Raw genomic sequence first — 8,648 nt, 5'->3', positions numbered from 1 at the left:
CCGCCCTCGTCGCCGGACCGCCCCGTCGCCGCCGAGCGCCTCCTCGTCCTCCTCCTCGCCGGTCTTCCCCGACCGCCCCCGAGCCCACTGCCCCGTTGCCCTACTCCCCCTCCCCCCCCCCCCCGTGAGCTCCCCCCTTCGCCCTCCTCTCCCCCTAGGTCGCCTCGGCCGTCGCCGCTCGACGCCCTCCGGCGCCACTGTCGCCCGCGCCGGGCCGTCCCGCCCCCGGCCCCTCCCCGCTTCCCCGTGCGGCTCCCCTGCCGCGGCCGCCGCGCCCTTCCCCCCCCCTGGTCGCCTCGGCCACGTGCACCGGCACCACCGACCGCGCCCTCGACCCCGGCCCTCCATCTCTCTCCTCTCGCGCGCACTCGCCCTGACCGGCGTGCCTCCGCCCGCGCCGGCCTCGTCTTGCCCCGGACGGCGTCGCCCTCCGCCCGGCCATGCCCCGGTCCTCCTCGCCCGTCGATTTGGGCGAACGCCCAGTCGGGCGCCGCAACGCCCTGTGCCCGCTAGCCCCCCCCCCCCCCCCGGGCCACTGACTAGGGGGCCCTGCCCCATAACGTTTTTTTTTAAAAAGGAAAAGGAATTAAAATAAAATAAAATAAAATAAATATAATTAATAAAAATGAAAATGATTTAATAAAATTAATTATTAATTTATTAATTAATTAAGAAATTAATTAAGTTAATTAATCCGGTTTAATTAATTTAATTAACTAGTTAAGTTTAATTAAACTGTAATTAGATTAACCTAAACCCTAATTAACCTAATTAGAGGATGACAGGTGGGTCCCCCCTGGACCCACATGTCAGGTTGACCAAGTCAACTCTGTTGACAGCTGATGTCAGCATGACATCATGCTGATGTCATTAAATCATTTTCGAATTATTTAAATAATTAATTAAATCTCAGAAATTAATAAAATCTTTAGAAAATCATATCTTTTAATCCGTAACTCGGATTAAAATATTTTCAACATGAAAGTTGCTCAGAACGACGAGACGATTCCGGATACGTAGCCCGTTCGTCCACCACACACCCCTAACATATCAAACACGCAACTTTCCCCCTCCGGTTCATCTGTCCGAAAACGCGAAACACCGGGAATACTTTCCCGAAGGCTTTCCCCCTTCGTCGGTATCACCTACTACCGCGTTAGAACACGTCTAGCTCTGCTTGTTGTCCTGTTATGCACTTGCTTGCTATGTATTTACTGTTTCTCCCCCCCTCTTCTCTCCGGTAGACCCCGTGACGATGCTGATGCCCCTGTGGTCGACTACATCACCGACGACCCCTCTCTCTTGCCAGAGCAACCAGGCAAGCCCCCCCTTTGATCACCAGATATCGCCTACTCTTCTCTATACTGCTTGCATTAGAGTAGGGTAGCATGTTACTGCTTCCCGTTAATCCTATACTGATGCATAGCCTGTCCTTGCTACTACTGTTGTTACCTTTACCTGCAATCCTAATGCTTAGTATAGGATGCTAGTTTATCATCAGTGGCCCTACATCCTTGTCCGTCTGCCATGCTATACTATCGGGCCGTGATCACTCGGGAGTTGATCACGGGTATATACTATATACTTTATACATGATACATGTGGTGACTAAAGACGGGTCGGCTTGAGGAGCACCCGCGAATGGATCTTTGAGGCGGAGCGACAGGGCAGGTTCCGACCACCTAGGAGAGAGGTGGGCCTGGCCCTGGTCGACGTTCGCGGATACTTAACACGCTTAACGAGATCTGGGTATTTGATCTGAGTTTGGCCATTTGGTCTATACGCACTAACCATCTACGCGGGAGTAGTTATGGGTATCCCGGCGTCGTGGTATCAGCCGAAGCCTTCATGACGTCAGCGACTGAGTGGTGTGCACCGGATTGGAACGTAAGCCTGCTCTTGTATTAAGGGGGCTAGTTCTGCTTCCGGCCGCGTACGCAACGTGCAGGTGTGCTAAGTGCGATGGGCCCAGACCCCTGTGCGCTTAGGTTTAGACCGGCGTGCTGACCTCTCTGTTGTGCCTAGGTGGGGCTGCGACGTGTTGATCTTCCGAGGCCGGGCATGACCCAGGAAAGTGTGTCCGGCCAAATGGGATCAAGCGTGTTGGGGTATGTGGTGCACCCCTGCAGGGAAGTTAATCTATTCGAATAGCCGTGATCTTCGGTAACAGGACGACTTGGAGTTGTACCTTGACCTTATGACAACTAGAACTGGATACTTAATAAAACACACCTTTCCAAGTGCCAGATACAACCGGTGATTGCTCTCTCACAGGGCGATGAGGGGAGGATCATCAGATAGGATTATGCTATGCGATGCTACTTGGAGGACTTCAGTCTACTCTCTTCTACATGTTGCAAGACGGAGGCTGCCAGAAGCGTAGTCTTTGAAAGGATTAGTTATCCCCCTCTTATTCTGGCATTCTGTAGTTCAGTCCACATATGATACCCTTACTCCATTTGATACCCATGCATATGTAGTGTAGCTCCTTGCTTGCGAGTACTTTGGATGAGTACTCACGGTTGCTTTCTCCTTCTTTCCCTCTATCCCTTCTACCCGGTTGTCGCAACCATATGTTGGAGCCCAGGATCCAGACGCCACCGTCGACGACGACTCCTACTACACCGGAGGTGCCTACTACTACGTGATGCCCGCTGACGACGACCAGGAGTAGTTTAGGAGGATCCCAGGCAGGAGGCCTGCGCCTCTTTCGATCTGTATCCCAGTTTGTGTTAGCCTTCTTAAGGCAAACTTGTTTAACTTATGTCTGTACTCAGATATTGTTGCTTCCGCTGACTCGTCTATGATCGAGCTCTTGTATTCGAGCCCTCGAGGCCCCTGGCTTGTAATATGATGCTTGTATGACTTATTTTTATTTGTAGAGTTGTGTTGTGATATCTTCCTGTGAGTCCCTGATCTTGATCGTACACGTTTGTGTGTATGATTAGTGTACGATTGAATCGGGGGCGTCACAGCGAGGAAGGTTTTCATACAACACCCACGGTTCAATATTGAAGTGTTGCTGAAGAGGATGAAGGACAGACGGTCAATCATCCACAGGCACTGGCCTAAAGTTGCAAAGACCTTCAACATGAATGAAGGCTCAATATTTGCCTTCCGCTTCAGCAGTTTTCCAGATGAGATGCATCTGTTTATATACCATCTATGATGCTAATTTCGAAAGGTTCTACATGTTGCATGTGAAACTTTGTGCTGGTGCAGTTGTGTAATGGGATAGCTGAGTGCTGAAGCTATATCATGTTGTACTCTAATGTATTTCAATTATGAAATTCTGCTTCCTTAATATGGAAATGAAATATATTATGTGCTTAATATGAATGTCAATTATATTAATAAATGAATTATTAATAATAGGGCAATTAGCCTGCTAAATGTGTTTTGCTATTGCAAACGGCTATTGAAAAAATACCGTGGGCGATGACCTCAGGCAACGCACACAGTTTCTAGGAATAAACCGTGTTGGATCAATGAAAAATTACACACGACTTTCTCTTGAAAATTGTTTGTGTTAGGCCAACTTGCCCAAATGTTTACCACATAAAAACTGTGTGTGATGGACAACCTTTGCCACACAGTTTCTTCTACGGACTATGTGTGATACATTCAATAACGCAAACGATTTAAAGGGAAAAATTGTGTGTGATGTACCTGTGAACGGAAATGTTTTCCTTGGAGCGACTGTGTGGGATATACATATGTATGGAAACGTTTAGTGGGGACTGACTGTGTGGGATGTACTTGCGACCGGAAACAATTTCTCCTGTATAATTGTATTTTTAGCTCTACTATACATATTTCGGTATTTGGGTGCTCGCCGGTCGCACCCCAACCTCACCGAGCGTGTGTGCCAAGAGGGCATATCCCCGACGGTTTTTGGGTCGTGTGGGAAGGACCCCCCTTTCGCCCACACTCACTAGGCGACGGTTCCAAATGTCATTGCAGAAAGGGGTTAAAAACCGTTTGTATAGCACCGATGCGTACCAGTGATTAGTCAATGATGCAACTCATGAAAGAATTAATAAGGGAAGAGAAGATTCACATATACATATACTATCCTAGAAATCTTTTGTGATTGTGATCCCTCATCAAAATATTATATGCCAAAATTGTTGACGTTGGACAAGGAACACAACATAACGATTTATGTTTGTTCATATTCACATAGAAGTCATATTGTCATAGATCCTTTAACATGTGGTGGTTGCCCCTATCTTTGCTAGCCAAAAATTTTGCACTAAGTAGAGATACTACTTGTGCATCCAAAAACCCTTAAACCCAAATCTATTTTCAAGTGTCCACCATACCTACCTAGGGATTGAGCAAGATCCCTCAAGTAAGTTGTCATCGGTGCAAAAAGGCAATAAAAATTGCTTCTAAAAGTGTGAGATCATTTAGTGTAAGAGAAAATTGGGCGTTGCACGAACTTGTGATGGTGCAGAATAAAAGCGACCGACTGCATAATAAAGGTCGCTATCACAAGGGGCAACCTAACATGGCGTTCTTTTGTACTAAGGGATTGAGCATACAAACAAATAAGCGCATGGCAACCTCTGCTTCCCTCTGCGAAGGGCCTATCTTTTACTTTTATGCAAGAGTCAAAGTTTTTCTCTCTATTCCTTTTTATTTTTCTCCTTTGGCAAGCATCATGTGGTGAGGAAAGATCTAGGCACATATGTCCAGTTGAATTTGGGTGGCATGAGTTATTATTGTTGACATCACCCTTGAGGTGAGTATGTTCGGAGGCAAAACCATAAGCCCCTATCTTTCTATGTGTCCGGTTGAAATGTTTTGCTCATGGGTACGAGGTGAGTGTTAGCAATCATAGAAGACTATATGATGGTTGAGTATGTGGACTTTCCTAAAGGCTTCGACACGTGACCCTTCCTAAAAAGATGATGAATTGTAGTTGCAAAGTTGACTGAGAACATAGTTTGTTGGTTTCTAATAGAGTATTTGCTTTATACTTCGATTGTGTGATGAACTATTACTTATTCATGAGAAGTATATGATGAAAGTTCTATGATAAAAGTCCTATGGTTAATTTTGTTGTTGTTATAATAATCAACATGATGCTTCTATGTTCGTATTTTGTTTTTATCGACACCTCCCTCTCAAAGAAAGTGGACATGTTTTTCGAATTCGGTTTTTCGCTTGAGGACAAGCGAGGTCTAAGCTTGGGGGAGTTGATACGTCCATTTTGCATCATGTTTTCTTACTGTTATTTATGATGTTAGTAATTCTAATGCCTTTTCTCTCATAATTTTCATGGTACACACCAAGGGGAAGAATTCTGGCAGCTGGAAATCTGGACCTGGAAAAGCTGCGTCAGGCCACCTATTTTGCACAACTCGAAACAAGCTGAAACTTCACGGGGATTTTTTATGGAATATATAAGAATTATTGGAGCAAATAACTACCAGAGGGGGGCCACCAGGTGGGCATAACCCACCTGGGCACGCCAGGGCCCTCTGGCGCGCCTTGGGGGGTTGTGGCCTCCTCGGCCCACCTTCGGTGCCCATCTTTTGGTATATAAATCATTTTTGTCGGTGTTCTGGGAACGGGGGTCCCCAGACTTTCCTGCCTGCGGCCCACGACGTGGCTCTGTGAGCGGGCCCGTACGGCCCACCTTCACCAGCAAGGACTCAAGACCCTCGCGAGGGGCCAAGCCTCGCGGGGCGGACGACACAAGACCTCCTCAGGAGCGGCCTCACCAGGCTGGCTCACGAGGGGCGGAGATATCAAGGTGAGGAAACCTCGCGAGGTTCCGATGACGTGAGCCATGACGATCGAGATCAGGCGGGCGTCAGCGCGCAAAGTGTCCTTGTTTCCTCTTTGGTGCTAAGGAAGCAAGCGCAGGCGTGGAGTACTGAGGCGTCAAGCAAAGGTTTCCCTATCAGTGCAACGAGACCAAGACCAGCAGGGCGGCAAGAAGGAGGTCACCGTGGAGCCCAAAACGACGTCACCACTAGAGCCTTTTGCAGGCGAGGATTGCTTTTGTCAGGATAAGCTGTACTAGCTGCCCCCTTTCAAATTAGCCGTTGTTGGCTCCCTTCCCGCTCAATATTTGGGGAGAGGACCAAGGCCTCTATAAATAGGACTGGCCACTATTGGGTAACATTGCAGAAAACAAAAAATTTCCTACGGTTTCACCAAGATCCATCTATGAGTTCATCTAGCAACGAGTGATCGGATTGCATCTACATACCTTTGTAGATCACGCGCGGAAGCGTTCAAAGAACGGGGATGAGGAAGTCGTACTCGACGTGATCCAAATCACCGGAGATCCTAGCGCCGAACGGACGGCACCTCCACGTTCAACACATGTACGGTCAGCGTGACGTCTCCTCCTTCTTGATCCAGCAAGGGGAAGGAGAGGTTGATGAAGATCCAGCAGCACAACGGCATGGTGGTGGATGCAGGGGTCACCGCAGCAGGGCTTCGCCGTTCTACTACGAGAGGGAGAGGTGTAGCAGGGGAGAGGGAGGCGCCAAGACTCAAGGGTGCGGCTGCCCCCTCCCTCCCCCCCTTTATATAGGCCCCTAGGGGGTGCGCCGGCCCTAGGAGATGGGATCTCCTAGGGGGGCGGCGGCCAAGGGGTGGAGTGCCCCCCAAGCCAGGTGGGGCGCCCCCCAACCCTAGGATTCCCAACCCTAGGCGCATGGGGTGGGCCAAGGGGGCGCACCAGCCCACTATGGGCTGGTTCCCCTCCCCACTTTGGCCCATGGGGCCCTTTGGGATGGGTGCCCCCACCCGGTGGACCCCCGGGACCCTTCCGGTGGTCCCGGTACAATACCGGTGACCCCCGAAACTCTCCCGATGGCCGAAACTGCACTTCCTATATATAATTCTTCACCTCCGGACCATTCCGGAACTCCTCGTGACGTCCGGGACTCCGAACAACTTTCGGGTTACTGCATATTATATCTCTACAACCCTAGCGTCACCGAACCTTAAGTGTGTACACATGTTCGGGAGACATGTAGACATGACCGAGATGGCTCTCCGGTCAATAACCAACAGCGGGATCTGGATACCCATGTTGGCTCCCACATGCTCCTCGATGATCTCATCGGATGAACCACGATGTCGAGGATTCAAGCAACCCCGTATACAATTCCCTTTGTCAATCGGTACGTTACTTGCCCGAGATTCGATCGTCGGTATCCCAATACCTCGTTCAATCTCGTTACCGGCAAGTCACTTTACACGTACCGTAATGCATGATCCCGTGACCAGACACTTGGTCACTTTGAGCTCATTATGATGATGCATTACCGAGTGGGCCCAGAGATACCTCTCCGTTATACGGAGTGACAAATCCCAGTCTTGATCCGTGTCAACCCAACAGACACTTTCGGAGATACCCGTAGTATACCTTTATAGTCACCCAGTTACGTTGTGACGTTTGGTACACCCAAAGCACTCCTACGGCATCCGGGAGTTACACGATCTCATGGTCTAAGGAAAAGATACTTGACATTGGAAAAACTCTAGCAAACGAACTATACGATCTTGTGCTATGTTTAGGATTGGGTCTTGTCCATCACATCATTCTCCTAATGATGTGATCTCGTTATCAATGACATCCAATGTCCATAGTCAGGAAACCATGACTATCTGTTGATCAACGAGCTAGTCAACTAGAGGCTTACTAGGGACATGTTGGTGTCTATGTATTCACACATGTATTACGATTTCCGGATAACACAATTATAGCATGAATAAAAGACAATTATCATGAACAAGGAAATATAATAATAATCCTTTTATTATTGCCTCTAGGGCATATTTCCAACAGTCTCCCACTTGCACTAGAGTCAATAATCTAGTTACATTGTGATGAATCGAACACCCATGGAATTCTGGTGTTGATCATGTTTTGCTCTAGGGAGAGGTTTAGTCAATGGATCTGCTACATTCAGGTCCGTATGTACTTTACAAATATCTATGTCTCCATCTTAAACATTTTCATGAATGGAGTTGAAGCGGCGCTTGATGTGCCTGGTCTTCTTGTGAAACCTGGGCTCCTTGGCAAGTGCAATAGCTCCAGTGTTGTCACAGAAGAGTTTGATCGGCCCCGACGCATTGGGTATGACTCCTAGGTCAGTGATGAACTCCTTCACCCAAATTTCTTCATGCGCTGCCTCCGAGGCTGCCATGTACTCCGCTTCACATGTAGATCCCGCCACGACGCTCTGCTTGCAACTGCACCAGCTTATTGCCCCACCATTCAAAATATACACGTATCCGGTTTGTGACATAGAGTCATCCAGATCTGTGTCGAAGCTAGCGTCGACGTAACCCTTTACGACGAGCTCTTCGTCACCTCCATAAACGAGAAACATTTCCTTAGTCCTTTTCAGGTACTTCAGGATATTCTTGACCGCTGTCCAGTGTTCCTTGCCGGGATTACTTTGGTACCTACCTACCAAACTTACGGCAAGGTTTACATCAGGTCTGGTACACAGCATGGCATACTCATCTCTTCTATATCTTCTGCCGTGGTCGGACATTGAGCTGAGCTCAATTTCACACCTTGCAACACAGGCAAGAACCCCTTCTTAGACTGATCCATATTGAACTTCTTCAATATCTTATCAAGGTATGTGCTTTGTGAAAGACCTATG

This window comes from Triticum urartu, chromosome 7A (assembly GCF_056163025.1).
Source record: "Triticum urartu cultivar PI428250 chromosome 7A, HENAU_Tu73, whole genome shotgun sequence".
Lineage (NCBI taxonomy): Eukaryota > Viridiplantae > Streptophyta > Magnoliopsida > Poales > Poaceae > Triticum > Triticum urartu.
Note: the sequence above shows the minus strand (reverse complement) of the source record.